The sequence below is a fragment of the Triturus cristatus genome, chromosome 11 (genome assembly GCF_964204655.1).
Source record: "Triturus cristatus chromosome 11, aTriCri1.1, whole genome shotgun sequence".
NCBI lineage: Eukaryota > Metazoa > Chordata > Amphibia > Caudata > Salamandridae > Triturus > Triturus cristatus.
The window spans coordinates 1,143,258,470-1,143,273,132 of record NC_140594.1 but is presented as its reverse complement, the minus strand read 5'-3'; the positions used below and the strand labels follow the sequence as shown (position 1 = coordinate 1,143,273,132).

General features: G+C 45.7%; 9 non-coding genes across 9 annotated transcripts; all 9 read right to left on the bottom strand.

The window, feature by feature from the left end:
• Positions 1-226: 226 nt before the first annotated feature.
• On the bottom strand, positions 227-298 carry TRNAG-UCC (transfer RNA glycine (anticodon UCC)). The gene has a single exon. It is a non-coding gene; the product is annotated as a tRNA-Gly (tRNA).
• A 1,521-nt stretch (positions 299-1,819) lies between these two features.
• Positions 1,820-1,891, bottom strand: TRNAG-UCC (transfer RNA glycine (anticodon UCC)). Its single transcript has one exon. It is a non-coding gene; the product is annotated as a tRNA-Gly (tRNA).
• Positions 1,892-3,401: 1,510 nt separating this feature from the next.
• Positions 3,402-3,473, bottom strand: TRNAG-UCC (transfer RNA glycine (anticodon UCC)). Its single transcript has one exon. It is a non-coding gene; the product is annotated as a tRNA-Gly (tRNA).
• Positions 3,474-4,982: 1,509 nt separating this feature from the next.
• On the bottom strand, positions 4,983-5,054 carry TRNAG-UCC (transfer RNA glycine (anticodon UCC)). Its single transcript has one exon. It is a non-coding gene; the product is annotated as a tRNA-Gly (tRNA).
• Positions 5,055-8,168: 3,114 nt separating this feature from the next.
• On the bottom strand, positions 8,169-8,240 carry TRNAG-UCC (transfer RNA glycine (anticodon UCC)). Its single transcript has one exon. It is a non-coding gene; the product is annotated as a tRNA-Gly (tRNA).
• A 1,511-nt stretch (positions 8,241-9,751) lies between these two features.
• Positions 9,752-9,823, bottom strand: TRNAG-UCC (transfer RNA glycine (anticodon UCC)). Its single transcript has one exon. It is a non-coding gene; the product is annotated as a tRNA-Gly (tRNA).
• A 1,510-nt stretch (positions 9,824-11,333) lies between these two features.
• TRNAG-UCC (transfer RNA glycine (anticodon UCC)) lies at positions 11,334-11,405 on the bottom strand. Its single transcript has one exon. It is a non-coding gene; the product is annotated as a tRNA-Gly (tRNA).
• A 1,521-nt stretch (positions 11,406-12,926) lies between these two features.
• Positions 12,927-12,998, bottom strand: TRNAG-UCC (transfer RNA glycine (anticodon UCC)). The gene has a single exon. It is a non-coding gene; the product is annotated as a tRNA-Gly (tRNA).
• A 1,521-nt stretch (positions 12,999-14,519) lies between these two features.
• Positions 14,520-14,591, bottom strand: TRNAG-UCC (transfer RNA glycine (anticodon UCC)). The gene has a single exon. It is a non-coding gene; the product is annotated as a tRNA-Gly (tRNA).
• Between the last annotated feature and the right edge of the window lie 72 nt (positions 14,592-14,663).

Here is a 14,663-nt window from a genome sequence, read left to right as displayed (position 1 = left end):
TGCCCCCAGCAAAATATTTATTATCAGCACATGTGAGTGGTGAGTGCTTTATGGAAAATAGCATATATTGGGACAATGAATGTAGCAGATGAGGCGATCGAGATGTCTACCTACGTGTTTGTTTATTTTTTTATATAACGGCTGATTATTCTGTTTCTGATATTTCAGTTTTGTGACATGTTGCATTAAAATATATCCTGCTTGGAGAATATATAAATATTTGCACTGCGTTGGCCGGGAATCGAACCCGGGTCAACTGCTTGGAAGGCAGCTATGCTCACCACTATACCACCAACACCCTCTGATGTGTGTCCTCTAGGTTCCAGATGTTACAACGCCGAGTGCAGTGGCAATCTTGCACCGGTTCCAATCGTGCATTTGGTGTGGATACCAACATGAAAAGCTGTAGAAATTGTCTTGCAGAGGGTAAAGAACTGGGGATTGAAACCAAGGATAAAGCTGTGCAGAAGAGAAGAAATGGAAAGCAGCAGTACAAATAGTGGAAATGAGCATATGGGCAGCATCGGAAGCAAAGCAGCGAAGAGAAAGGGAGTAAATTCCATGAAATGCATAGGAGATTGATAAAAGCAGAACAAAAAGGGAAGAATTAAATTCAAAGCATGCCCCGAAAAACGTGTGAAGGTCCCACCTGTCATTTATGCTTCTAATTGGGTATCTTTACTTTCAAAGTATAGGGTTGATCCTTTGACGATCACTCTCTTGATTTACAGCAGAGACAGATAGTTGAGAAGTCTTTTCTCACATAGCTAGCACAAGCCTGCGCTTTTCCTTGCTGGCAGGGTGGAAATGACAGATTAGTCCTAGGAAGAAAAATCAAGCAATATTAGCAGAGGATGGTTTCGATCCATCGACCTCTGGGTTATGGGCCCAGCACGCTTCCGCTGCGCCACTCTGCTCCCTTGTGAAAGTGCTCTCTTTATGCAGAGGAGGAGCTTTCAGCGGAGTGGCAAGGGATTGGTGGGGCTCTCTCCTCATTTGCCTAAGCACATCGCAAGGTATGCTGGGTACAGAAAATCTTCATCTTCCCCACTCACAGTCAGTCATAACTGAAAGTGCAGACCCTCTTAGGAATTAGCCGTTTCAGGCCTTTACCAAGACAGCAGCTCTCTGTCCCTGTCCTTTCTCTGTGATCCTAGCACTAGCATACTCAGGATTTGGCTTTACCTGGGAGCCAGAGATCTACCCGGTGAGGGCTTGCCCGGTGTGAGGCTTTTGAGCGTTTGGGAGCGTTCGGGACGTGAGAGGACGCTGGACAGGAAACTATGCCAATTTGAAGTATCCAACCTTCCTGCTGCAGCGAGAGGCTCTTTCCGTGGAAATCTGCCACTTGGAGTCATCTCAACTTGCCCTCTGATAAAACATTTTTCTGAGTCGCAGTTACATCCGATGGTTACAAGGTGGCGCTGCATTCAGGTGAGAGCACAAGTATGCACAAAATCTTGGGGACTTTTGCCAGATTTATCGGTGGATCTTGCCTATTATTTTCAGAGGCTAGATATCGCCTAGAAATGCTTTTTAAAATAGGGATGCTGGGGTTATAATGTCTGGTCGGGGCTCAGCCCTTTCATTGCCTGCCCCCAGCAAAATATTTATTATCAGCACATGTGAGTGGTGAGTGCTTTATGGAAAATAGCATATATTGGGACAATGAATGTAGCAGATGAGGCGATCGAGATGTCTACCTACGTGTTTGTTTATTTTTTTATATAACGGCTGATTATTCTGTTTCTGATATTTCAGTTTTGTGACATGTTGCATTAAAATATATCCTGCTTGGAGAATATATAAATATTTGCACTGCGTTGGCCGGGAATCGAACCCGGGTCAACTGCTTGGAAGGCAGCTATGCTCACCACTATACCACCAACACCCTCTGATGTGTGTCCTCTAGGTTCCAGATGTTACAACGCCGAGTGCAGTGGCAATCTTGCACCGGTTCCAATCGTGCATTTGGTGTGGATACCAACATGAAAAGCTGTAGAAATTGTCTTGCAGAGGGTAAAGAACTGGGGATTGAAACCAAGGATAAAGCTGTGCAGAAGAGAAGAAATGGAAAGCAGCAGTACAAATAGTGGAAATGAGCATATGGGCAGCATCGGAAGCAAAGCAGCGAAGAGAAAGGGAGTAAATTCCATGAAATGCATAGGAGATTGATAAAAGCAGAACAAAAAGGGAAGAATTAAATTCAAAGCATGCCCCGAAAAACGTGTGAAGGTCCCACCTGTCATTTATGCTTCTAATTGGGTATCTTTACTTTCAAAGTATAGGGTTGATCCTTTGACGATCACTCTCTTGATTTACAGCAGAGACAGATAGTTGAGAAGTCTTTTCTCACATAGCTAGCACAAGCCTGCGCTTTTCCTTGCTGGCAGGGTGGAAATGACAGATTAGTCCTAGGAAGAAAAATCAAGCAATATTAGCAGAGGATGGTTTCGATCCATCGACCTCTGGGTTATGGGCCCAGCACGCTTCCGCTGCGCCACTCTGCTCCCTTGTGAAAGTGCTCTCTTTATGCAGAGGAGGAGCTTTCAGCGGAGTGGCAAGGGATTGGTGGGGCTCTCTCCTCATTTGCCTAAGCACATCGCAAGGTATGCTGGGTACAGAAAATCTTCATCTTCCCCACTCACAGTCAGTCATAACTGAAAGTGCAGACCCTCTTAGGAATTAGCCGTTTCAGGCCTTTACCAAGACAGCAGCTCTCTGTCCCTGTCCTTTCTCTGTGATCCTAGCACTAGCATACTCAGGATTTGGCTTTACCTGGGAGCCAGAGATCTACCCGGTGAGGGCGAGGCTTTTGAGCGTTTGGGAGCGTTCGGGACGTGAGAGGACGCTGGACAGGAAACTATGCCAATTTGAAGTATCCAACCTTCCTGCTGCAGCGAGAGGCTCTTTCCGTGGAAATCTGCCACTTGGAGTCCTCTCAACTTGCCCTCTGATAAAACATTTTTCTGAGCCGCAGTTACATCCGATGGTTACAAGGTGGCGCTGCATTCAGGTGAGAGCACAAGTATGCACAAAATCTTGGGGACTTTTGCCAGATTTATCGGTGGATCTTGCCTATTATTTTCAGAGGCTAGATATCGCCTAGAAATGCTTTTTAAAATAGGGATGCTGGGGTTATAATGTCTGGTCGGGGCTCAGCCCTTTCATTGCCTGCCCCCAGCAAAATATTTATTATCAGCACATGTGAGTGGTGAGTGCTTTATGGAAAATAGCATATATTGGGACAATGAATGTAGCAGATGAGGCGATCGAGATGTCTACCTACGTGTTTGTTTATTTTTTTATATAACGGCTGATTATTCTGTTTCTGATATTTCAGTTTTGTGACATGTTGCATTAAAATATATCCTGCTTGGAGAATATATAAATATTTGCACTGCGTTGGCCGGGAATCGAACCCGGGTCAACTGCTTGGAAGGCAGCTATGCTCACCACTATACCACCAACGCCCTCTGATGTGTGTCCTCTAGGTTCCAGATGTTACAACGCCGAGTGCAGTGGCAATCTTGCACCGGTTCCAATCGTGCATTTGGTGTGGATACCAACATGAAAAGCTGTAGAAATTGTCTTGCAGAGGGTAAAGAACTGGGGATTGAAACCAAGGACAAAGCTGTGCAGAAGAGAAGAAATGGAAAGCAGCAGTACAAATAGTGGAAATGAGCATATGGGCAGCATCGGAAGCAAAGCAGCGAAGAGAAAGGGAGTAAATTCCATGAAATGCATAGGAGATTGATAAAAGCAGAACAAAAAGGGAAGAATTAAATTCAAAGCATGCCCCGAAAAACGTGTGAAGGTCCCACCTGTCATTTATGCTTCTAATTGGGTATCTTTACTTTCAAAGTATAGGGTTGATCCTTTGACGATCACTCTCTTGATTTACAGCAGAGACAGATAGTTGAGAAGTCTTTTCTCACATAGCTAGCACAAGCCTGCGCTTTTCCTTGCTGGCAGGGTGTAAATGACAGATTAGTCCTAGGAAGAAAAATCAAGCAATATTAGCAGAGGATGGTTTCGATCCATCGACCTCTGGGTTATGGGCCCAGCACGCTTCCGCTGCGCCACTCTGCTCCCTTGTGAAAGTGCTCTCTTTATGCAGAGGAGGAGCTTTCAGCGGAGTGGCAAGGGATTGGTGGGGCTCTCTCCTCATTTGCCTAAGCACATCGCAAGGTATGCTGGGTACAGAAAATCTTCATCTTCCCCACTCACAGTCAGTCATAACTGAAAGTGCAGACCCTCTTAGGAATTAGCCGTTTCAGGCCTTTACCAAGACAGCAGCTCTCTGTCCCTGTCCTTTCTCTGTGATCCTAGCACTAGCATACTCAGGATTTGGCTTTACCTGGGAGCCAGAGATCTACCCGGTGAGGGGAGGCTTTTGAGCGTTTGGGAGCGTTCGGGACGTGAGAGGACGCTGGACAGGAAACTATGCCAATTTGAAGTATCCAACCTTCCTGCTGCAGTGAGAGGCTCTTTCCGTGGAAATCTGCCACTTGGAGTCCTCTCAACTTGCCCTCTGATAAAACATTTTTCTGAGCCGCAGTTACATCCGATGGTTACAAGGTGGCGCTGCATTCAGGTGAGAACACAAGTATGCACAAAATCTTGGGGACTTTTGCCAGATTTATCGGTGGATCTTGCCTATTATTTTCAGAGGCTAGATATCGCCTAGAAATGCTTTTTAACATAGGGATGCTGGGGTTATAATTTCTGGTCGGGGCGCAGCCCTTTCATTGCCTGCCCCCAGCAAAATATTTATTATCAGCACATGTGAGTGGTGAGTGCTTTATGGAAAATAGCATATATTGGGACAATGAATGTAGCAGATGAGGCGATCGAGATGTCTACCTACGTGTTTGATTATTTTTTTATATAACGGCTGATTATTCTGTTTCTGATATTTCAGTTTTGTGACATGTTGCATTAAAATATATCCTGCTTGGAGAATATATAAATATTTGCACTGCGTTGGCCGGGAATCGAACCCGGGTCAACTGCTTGGAAAGCAGCTATGCTCACCACTATACCACCAACGCCCTCTGATGTGTGTCCTCTAGGTTCCAGATGTTACAACGCCGAGTGCAGTGGCAATCTTGCACCGGTTCCAATCGTGCATTTGGTGTGGATACCAACATGAAAAGCTGTAGAAATTGTCTTGCAGTGGGTAAAGAACTGGGGATTGAAACCAAGGATAAAGCTGTGCAGAAGAGAAGAAATGGAAAGCAGCAGTACAAATAGTGGAAATGAGCATATGGGCAGCATCGGAAGCAAAGCAGCGAAGAGAAAGGGAGTAAATTCCATGAAATGCATAGGAGATTGATAAAAGCAGAACAAAAAGGGAAGAATTAAATTCAAAGCATGCCCCGAAAAACGTGTGAAGGTCCCACCTGTCATTTATGCTTCTAATTGGGTATCTTTACTTTCAAAGTATAGGGTTGATCCTTTGACGATCACTCTCTTGATTTACAGCAGAGACAGATAGTTGAGAAGTCTTTTCTCACATAGCTAGCACAAGCCTGCGCTTTTCCTTGCTGGCAGGGTGGAAATGACAGATTAGTCCTAGGAAGAAAAATCAAGCAATATTAGCAGAGGATGGTTTCGATCCATCGACCTCTGGGTTATGGGCCAAGCACGCTTCCGCTGCGCCACTCTGCTCCCTTGTGAAAGTGCTCTCTTTATGCAGAGGAGGAGCTTTCAGCGGAGTGGCAAGGGATTGGTGGGGCTCTCTCCTCATTTGCCTAAGCACATCGCAAGGTATGCTGGGTACAGAAAATCTTCATCTTCCCCACTCACAGTCAGTCATAACTGAAAGTGCAGACCCTCTTAGGAATTAGCCGTTTCAGGCCTTTACCAAGACAGCAGCTCTCTGTCCCTGTCCTTTCTCTGTGATCCTAGCACTAGCATACTCAGGATTTGGCTTTACCTGGGAGCCAGAGATCTACCCGGTGAGGGCTTGCCCGGTGTGAGGCTTTTGAGCGTTTGGGAGCGTTCGGGACGTGAGAGGACGCTGGACAGGAAACTATGCCAATTTGAAGTATCCAACCTTCCTGCTGCAGCGAGAGGCTCTTTCCGTGGAAATCTGCCACTTGGAGTCATCTCAACTTGCCCTCTGATAAAACATTTTTCTGAGTCGCAGTTACATCCGATGGTTACAAGGTGGCGCTGCATTCAGGTGAGAGCACAAGTATGCACAAAATCTTGGGGACTTTTGCCAGATTTATCGGTGGATCTTGCCTATTATTTTCAGAGGCTAGATATCGCCTAGAAATGCTTTTTAAAATAGGGATGCTGGGGTTATAATGTCTGGTCGGGGCTCAGCCCTTTCATTGCCTGCCCCCAGCAAAATATTTATTATCAGCACATGTGAGTGGTGAGTGCTTTATGGAAAATAGCATATATTGGGACAATGAATGTAGCAGATGAGGCGATCGAGATGTCTACCTACGTGTTTGTTTATTTTTTTATATAACGGCTGATTATTCTGTTTCTGATATTTCAGTTTTGTGACATGTTGCATTAAAATATATCCTGCTTGGAGAATATATAAATATTTGCACTGCGTTGGCCGGGAATCGAACCCGGGTCAACTGCTTGGAAGGCAGCTATGCTCACCACTATACCTCCAACACCCTCTGATGTGTGTCCTCTAGGTTCCAGATGTTACAACGCCGAGTGCAGTGGCAATCTTGCACCGGTTCCAATCGTGCATTTGGTGTGGATACCAACATGAAAAGCTGTAGAAATTGTCTTGCAGAGGGTAAAGAACTGGGGATTGAAACCAAGGATAAAGCTGTGCAGAAGAGAAGAAATGGAAAGCAGCAGTACAAATAGTGGAAATGAGCATATGGGCAGCATCGGAAGCAAAGCAGCGAAGAGAAAGGGAGTAAATTCCATGAAATGCATAGGAGATTGATAAAAGCAGAACAAAAAGGGAAGAATTAAATTCAAAGCATGCCCCGAAAAACGTGTGAAGGTCCCACCTGTCATTTATGCTTCTAATTGGGTATCTTTACTTTCAAAGTATAGGGTTGATCCTTTGACGATCACTCTCTTGATTTACAGCAGAGACAGATAGTTGAGAAGTCTTTTCTCACATAGCTAGCACAAGCCTGCGCTTTTCCTTGCTGGCAGGGTGGAAATGACAGATTAGTCCTAGGAAGAAAAATCAAGCAATATTAGCAGAGGATGGTTTCGATCCATCGACCTCTGGGTTATGGGCCCAGCACGCTTCCGCTGCGCCACTCTGCTCCCTTGTGAAAGTGCTCTCTTTATGCAGAGGAGGAGCTTTCAGCGGAGTGGCAAGGGATTGGTGGGGCTCTCTCCTCATTTGCCTAAGCACATCGCAAGGTATGCTGGGTACAGAAAATCTTCATCTTCCCCACTCACAGTCAGTCATAACTGAAAGTGCAGACCCTCTTAGGAATTAGCCGTTTCAGGCCTTTACCAAGACAGCAGCTCTCTGTCCCTGTCCTTTCTCTGTGATCCTAGCACTAGCATACTCAGGATTTGGCTTTACCTGGGAGCCAGAGATCTACCCGGTGAGGGCTTGCCCGGTGTGAGGCTTTTGAGCGTTTGGGAGCGTTCGGGACGTGAGAGGACGCTGGACAGGAAACTATGCCAATTTGAAGTATCCAACCTTCCTGCTGCAGTGAGAGGCTCTTTCCGTGGAAATCTGCCACTTGGAGTCCTCTCAACTTGCCCTCCGATAAAACATTTTTCTGAGCCGCAGTTACATCCGATGGTTACAAGGTGGCGCTGCATTCAGGTGAGAACACAAGTATGCACAAAATCTTGGGGACTTTTGCCAGATTTATCGGTGGATCTTGCCTATTATTTTCAGAGGCTAGATATCGCCTAGAAATGCTTTTTAACATAGGGATGCTGGGGTTATAATTTCTGGTCGGGGCGCAGCCCTTTCATTGCCTGCCCCCAGCAAAATATTTATTATCAGCACATGTGAGTGGTGAGTGCTTTATGGAAAATAGCATATATTGGGACAATGAATGTAGCAGATGAGGCGATCGAGATGTCTACCTACGTGTTTGATTATTTTTTTATATAACGGCTGATTATTCTGTTTCTGATATTTCAGTTTTGTGACATGTTGCATTAAAATATATCCTGCTTGGAGAATATATAAATATTTGCACTGCGTTGGCCGGGAATCGAACCCGGGTCAACTGCTTGGAAGGCAGCTATGCTCACCACTATACCACCAACGCCCTCTGATGTGTGTCCTCTAGGTTCCAGATGTTACAACGCCGAGTGCAGTGGCAATCTTGCACCGGTTCCAATCGTGCATTTGGTGTGGATACCAACATGAAAAGCTGTAGAAATTGTCTTGCAGTGGGTAAAGAACTGGGGATTGAAACCAAGGATAAAGCTGTGCAGAAGAGAAGAAATGGAAAGCAGCAGTACAAATAGTGGAAATGAGCATATGGGCAGCATCGGAAGCAAAGCAGCGAAGAGAAAGGGAGTAAATTCCATGAAATGCATAGGAGATTGATAAAAGCAGAACAAAAAGGGAAGAATTAAATTCAAAGCATGCCCCGAAAAACGTGTGAAGGTCCCACCTGTCATTTATGCTTCTAATTGGGTATCTTTACTTTCAAAGTATAGGGTTGATCCTTTGACGATCACTCTCTTGATTTACAGCAGAGACAGATAGTTGAGAAGTCTTTTCTCACATAGCTAGCACAAGCCTGCGCTTTTCCTTGCTGGCAGGGTGGAAATGACAGATTAGTCCTAGGAAGAAAAATCAAGCAATATTAGCAGAGGATGGTTTCGATCCATCGACCTCTGGGTTATGGGCCCAGCACGCTTCCGCTGCGCCACTCTGCTCCCTTGTGAAAGTGCTCTCTTTATGCAGAGGAGGAGCTTTCAGCGGAGTGGCAAGGGATTGGTGGGGCTCTCTCCTCATTTGCCTAAGCACATCGCAAGGTATGCTGGGTACAGAAAATCTTCATCTTCCCCACTCACAGTCAGTCATAACTGAAAGTGCAGACCCTCTTAGGAATTAGCCGTTTCAGGCCTTTACCAAGACAGCAGCTCTCTGTCCCTGTCCTTTCTCTGTGATCCTAGCACTAGCATACTCAGGATTTGGCTTTACCTGGGAGCCAGAGATCTACCCGGTGAGGGCTTGCCCGGTGTGAGGCTTTTGAGCGTTTGGGACGTGAGAGGACGCTGGACAGGAAACTATGCCAATTTGAAGTATCCAACCTTCCTGCTGCAGTGAGAGGCTCTTTCCGTGGAAATCTGCCACTTGGAGTCCTCTCAACTTGCCCTCTGATAAAACATTTTTCTGAGCCGCAGTTACATCCGATGGTTACAAGGTGGCGCTGCATTCAGGTGAGAACACAAGTATGCACAAAATCTTGGGGACTTTTGCCAGATTTATCGGTGGATCTTGCCTATTATTTTCAGAGGCTAGATATCGCCTAGAAATGCTTTTTAACATAGGGATGCTGGGGTTATAATTTCTGGTCGGGGCGCAGCCCTTTCATTGCCTGCCCCCAGCAAAATATTTATTATCAGCACATGTGAGTGGTGAGTGCTTTATGGAAAATAGCATATATTGGGACAATGAATGTAGCAGATGAGGCGATCGAGATGTCTACCTACGTGTTTGATTATTTTTTTATATAACGGCTGATTATTCTGTTTCTGATATTTCAGTTTTGTGACATGTTGCATTAAAATATATCCTGCTTGGAGAATATATAAATATTTGCACTGCGTTGGCCGGGAATCGAACCCGGGTCAACTGCTTGGAAGGCAGCTATGCTCACCACTATACCACCAACGCCCTCTGATGTGTGTCCTCTAGGTTCCAGATGTTACAACGCCGAGTGCAGTGGCAATCTTGCACCGGTTCCAATCGTGCAGTTGGTGTGGATACCAACATGAAAAGCTGTAGAAATTGTCTTGCAGAGGGTAAAGAACTGGGGATTGAAACCAAGGATAAAGCTGTGCAGAAGAGAAGAAATGGAAAGCAGCAGTACAAATAGTGGAAATGAGCATATGGGCAGCATCGGAAGCAAAGCAGCGAAGAGAAAGGGAGTAAATTCCATGAAATGCATAGGAGATTGATAAAAGCAGAACAAAAAGGGAAGAATTAAATTCAAAGCATGCCCCGAAACACGTGTGAAGGTCCCACCTGTCATTTATGCTTCTAATTGGGTATCTTTACTTTCAAAGTATAGGGTTGATCCTTTGACGATCACTCTCTTGATTTACAGCAGAGACAGATAGTTGAGAAGTCTTTTCTCACATAGCTAGCACAAGCCTGCGCTTTTCCTTGCTGGCAGGGTGGAAATGACAGATTAGTCCTAGGAAGAAAAATCAAGCAATATTAGCAGAGGATGGTTTCGATCCATCGACCTCTGGGTTATGGGCCCAGCACGCTTCCGCTGCGCCACTCTGCTCCCTTGTGAAAGTGCTCTCTTTATGCAGAGGAGGAGCTTTCAGCGGAGTGGCAAGGGATTGGTGGGGCTCTCTCCTCATTTGCCTAAGAACATCGCAAGGTATGCTGGGTACAGAAAATCTTCATCTTCCCCACTCACAGTCAGTCATAACTGAAAGTGCAGACCCTCTTAGGAATTAGCCGTTTCAGGCCTTTACCAAGACAGCAGCTCTCTGTCCCTGTCCTTTCTCTGTGATCCTAGCACTAGCATACTCAGGATTTGGCTTTACCTGGGAGCCAGAGATCTACCCGGTGAGGGCGAGGCTTTTGAGCGTTTGGGAGCGTTCGGGACGTGAGAGGACGCTGGACAGGAAACTATGCCAATTTGAAGTATCCAACCTTCCTGCTGCAGTGAGAGGCTCTTTCCGTGGAAATCTGCCACTTGGAGTCCTCTCAACTTGCCCTCTGATAAAACATTTTTCTGAGCCGCAGTTACATCCGATGGTTACAAGGTGGCGCTGCATTCAGGTGAGAACACAAGTATGCACAAAATCTTGCGGACTTTTGCCAGATTTATCGGTGGATCTTGCCTATTATTTTCAGAGGCTAGATATCGCCTAGAAATGCTTTTTAACATAGGGATGCTGGGGTTATAATTTCTGGTCGGGGCTCAGCCCTTTCATTGCCTGCCCCCAGCAAAATATTTATTATCAGCACATGTGAGTGGTGAGTGCTTTATGGAAAATAGCATATATTGGGACAATGAATGTAGCAGATGAGGCGATCGAGATGTCTACCTACGTGTTTGATTATTTTTTTATATAACGGCTGATTATTCTGTTTCTGATATTTCAGTTTTGTGACATGTTGCATTAAAATATATCCTGCTTGGAGAATATATAAATATTTGCACTGCGTTGGCCGGGAATCGAACCCGGGTCAACTGCTTGGAAGGCAGCTATGCTCACCACTATACCACCAACGCCCTCTGATGTGTGTCCTCTAGGTTCCAGATGTTACAACGCCGAGTGCAGTGGCAATCTTGCACCGGTTCCAATCGTGCATTTGGTGTGGATACCAACATGAAAAGCTGTAGAAATTGTCTTGCAGAGGGTAAAGAACTGGGGATTGAAACCAAGGATAAAGCTGTGCAGAAGAGAAGAAATGGAAAGCAGCAGTACAAATAGTGGAAATGAGCATATGGGCAGCATCGGAAGCAAAGCAGCGAAGAGAAAGGGAGTAAATTCCATGAAATGCATAGGAGATTGATAAAAGCAGAACAAAAAGGGAAGAATTAAATTCAAAGCATGCCCCGAAAAACGTGTGAAGGTCCCACCTGTCATTTATGCTTCTAATTGGGTATCTTTACTTTCAAAGTATAGGGTTGATCCTTTGACGATCACTCTCTTGATTTACAGCAGAGACAGATAGTTGAGAAGTCTTTTCTCACATAGCTAGCACAAGCCTGCGCTTTTCCTTGCTGGCAGGGTGGAAATGACAGATTAGTCCTAGGAAGAAAAATCAAGCAATATTAGCAGAGGATGGTTTCGATCCATCGACCTCTGGGTTATGGGCCCAGCACGCTTCCGCTGCGCCACTCTGCTCCCTTGTGAAAGTGCTCTCTTTATGCAGAGGAGGAGCTTTCAGCGGAGTGGCAAGGGATTGGTGGGGCTCTCTCCTCATTTGCCTAAGCACATCGCAAGGTATGCTGGGTACAGAAAATCTTCATCTTCCCCACTCACAGTCAGTCATAACTGAAAGTGCAGACCCTCTTAGGAATTAGCCGTTTCAGGCCTTTACCAAGACAGCAGCTCTCTGTCCCTGTCCTTTCTCTGTGATCCTAGCACTAGCATACTCAGGATTTGGCTTTACCTGGGAGCCAGAGATCTACCCGGTGAGGGCTTGCCCGGTGTGAGGCTTTTGAGCGTTTGGGAGCGTTCGGGACGTGAGAGGACGCTGGACAGGAAACTATGCCAATTTGAAGTATCCAACCTTCCTGCTGCAGTGAGAGGCTCTTTCCGTGGAAATCTGCCACTTGGAGTCCTCTCAACTTGCCCTCTGATAAAACATTTTTCTGAGCCGCAGTTACATCCGATGGTTACAAGGTGGCGCTGCATTCAGGTGAGAACACAAGTATGCACAAAATCTTGGGGACTTTTGCCAGATTTATCGGTGGATCTTGCCTATTATTTTCAGAGGCTAGATATCGCCTAGAAATGCTTTTTAACATAGGGATGCTGGGGTTATAATTTCTGGTCGGGGCGCAGCCCTTTCATTGCCTGCCCCCAGCAAAATATTTATTATCAGCACATGTGAGTGGTGAGTGCTTTATGGAAAATAGCATATATTGGGACAATGAATGTAGCAGATGAGGCGATCGAGATGTCTACCTACGTGTTTGATTATTTTTTTATATAACGGCTGATTATTCTGTTTCTGATATTTCAGTTTTGTGACATGTTGCATTAAAATATATCCTGCTTGGAGAATATATAAATATTTGCACTGCGTTGGCCGGGAATCGAACCCGGGTCAACTGCTTGGAAGGCAGCTATGCTCACCACTATACCACCAACGCCCTCTGATGTGTGTCCTCTAGGTTCCAGATGTTACAACGCCGAGTGCAGTGGCAATCTTGCACCGGTTCCAATCGTGCATTTGGTGTGGATACCAACATGAAAAGCTGTAGAAATTGTCTTGCAGTGGGTAAAGAACTGGGGATTGAAACCAAGGATAAAGCTGTGCAGAAGAGAAGAAATGGAAAGCAGCAGTACAAATAGTGGAAATGAGCATATGGGCAGCATCGGAAGCAAAGCAGCGAAGAGAAAGGGAGTAAATTCCATGAAATGCATAGGAGATTGATAAAAGCAGAACAAAAAGGGAAGAATTAAATTCAAAGCATGCCCCGAAAAACGTGTGAAGGTCCCACCTGTCATTTATGCTTCTAATTGGGTATCTTTACTTTCAAAGTATAGGGTTGATCCTTTGACGATCACTCTCTTGATTTACAGCAGAGACAGATAGTTGAGAAGTCTTTTCTCACATAGCTAGCACAAGCCTGCGCTTTTCCTTGCTGGCAGGGTGGAAATGACAGATTAGTCCTAGGAAGAAAAATCAAGCAATATTAGCAGAGGATGGTTTCGATCCATCGACCTCTGGGTTATGGGCCCAGCACGCTTCCGCTGCGCCACTCTGCTCCCTTGTGAAAGTGCTCTCTTTATGCAGAGGAGGAGCTTTCAGCGGAGTGGCAAGGGATTGGTGGGGCTCTCTCCTCATTTGCCTAAGCACATCGCAAGGTATGCTGGGTACAGAAAATCTTCATCTTCCCCACTCACAGTCAGTCATAACTGAAAGTGCAGACCCTCTTAGGAATTAGCCGTTTCAGGCCTTTACCAAGACAGCAGCTCTCTGTCCCTGTCCTTTCTCTGTGATCCTAGCACTAGCATACTCAGGATTTGGCTTTACCTGGGAGCCAGCGATCTACCCGGTGAGGGCTTGCCCGGTGTGAGGCTTTTGAGCGTTTGGGAGCGTTCGGGACGTGAGAGGACGCTGGACAGGAAACTATGCCAATTTGAAGTATCCAACCTTCCTGCTGCAGTGAGAGGCTCTTTCCGTGGAAATCTGCCACTTGGAGTCCTCTCAACTTGCCCTCTGATAAAACATTTTTCTGAGCCGCAGTTACATCCGATGGTTACAAGGTGGCGCTGCATTCAGGTGAGAACACAAGTATGCACAAAATCTTGGGGACTTTTGCCAGATTTATCGGTGGATCTTGCCTATTATTTTCAGAGGCTAGATATCGCCTAGAAATGCTTTTTAACATAGGGATGCTGGGGTTATAATTTCTGGTCGGGGCGCAGCCCTTTCATTGCCTGCCCCCAGCAAAATATTTATTATCAGCACATGTGAGTGGTGAGTGCTTTATGGAAAATAGCATATATTGGGACAATGAATGTAGCAGATGAGGCGATCGAGATGTCTACCTACGTGTTTGATTATTTTTTTATATAACGGCTGATTATTCTGTTTCTGATATTTCAGTTTTGTGACATGTTGCATTAAAATATATCCTGCTTGGAGAATATATAAATATTTGCACTGCGTTGGCCGGGAATCGAACCCGGGTCAACTGCTTGGAAGGCAGCTATGCTCACCACTATACCACCAACGCCCTCTGATGTGTGTCCTCTAGGTTCCAGATGTTACAACGCCGAGTGCAGTGGCAATCTTGCACCGGTTCCAA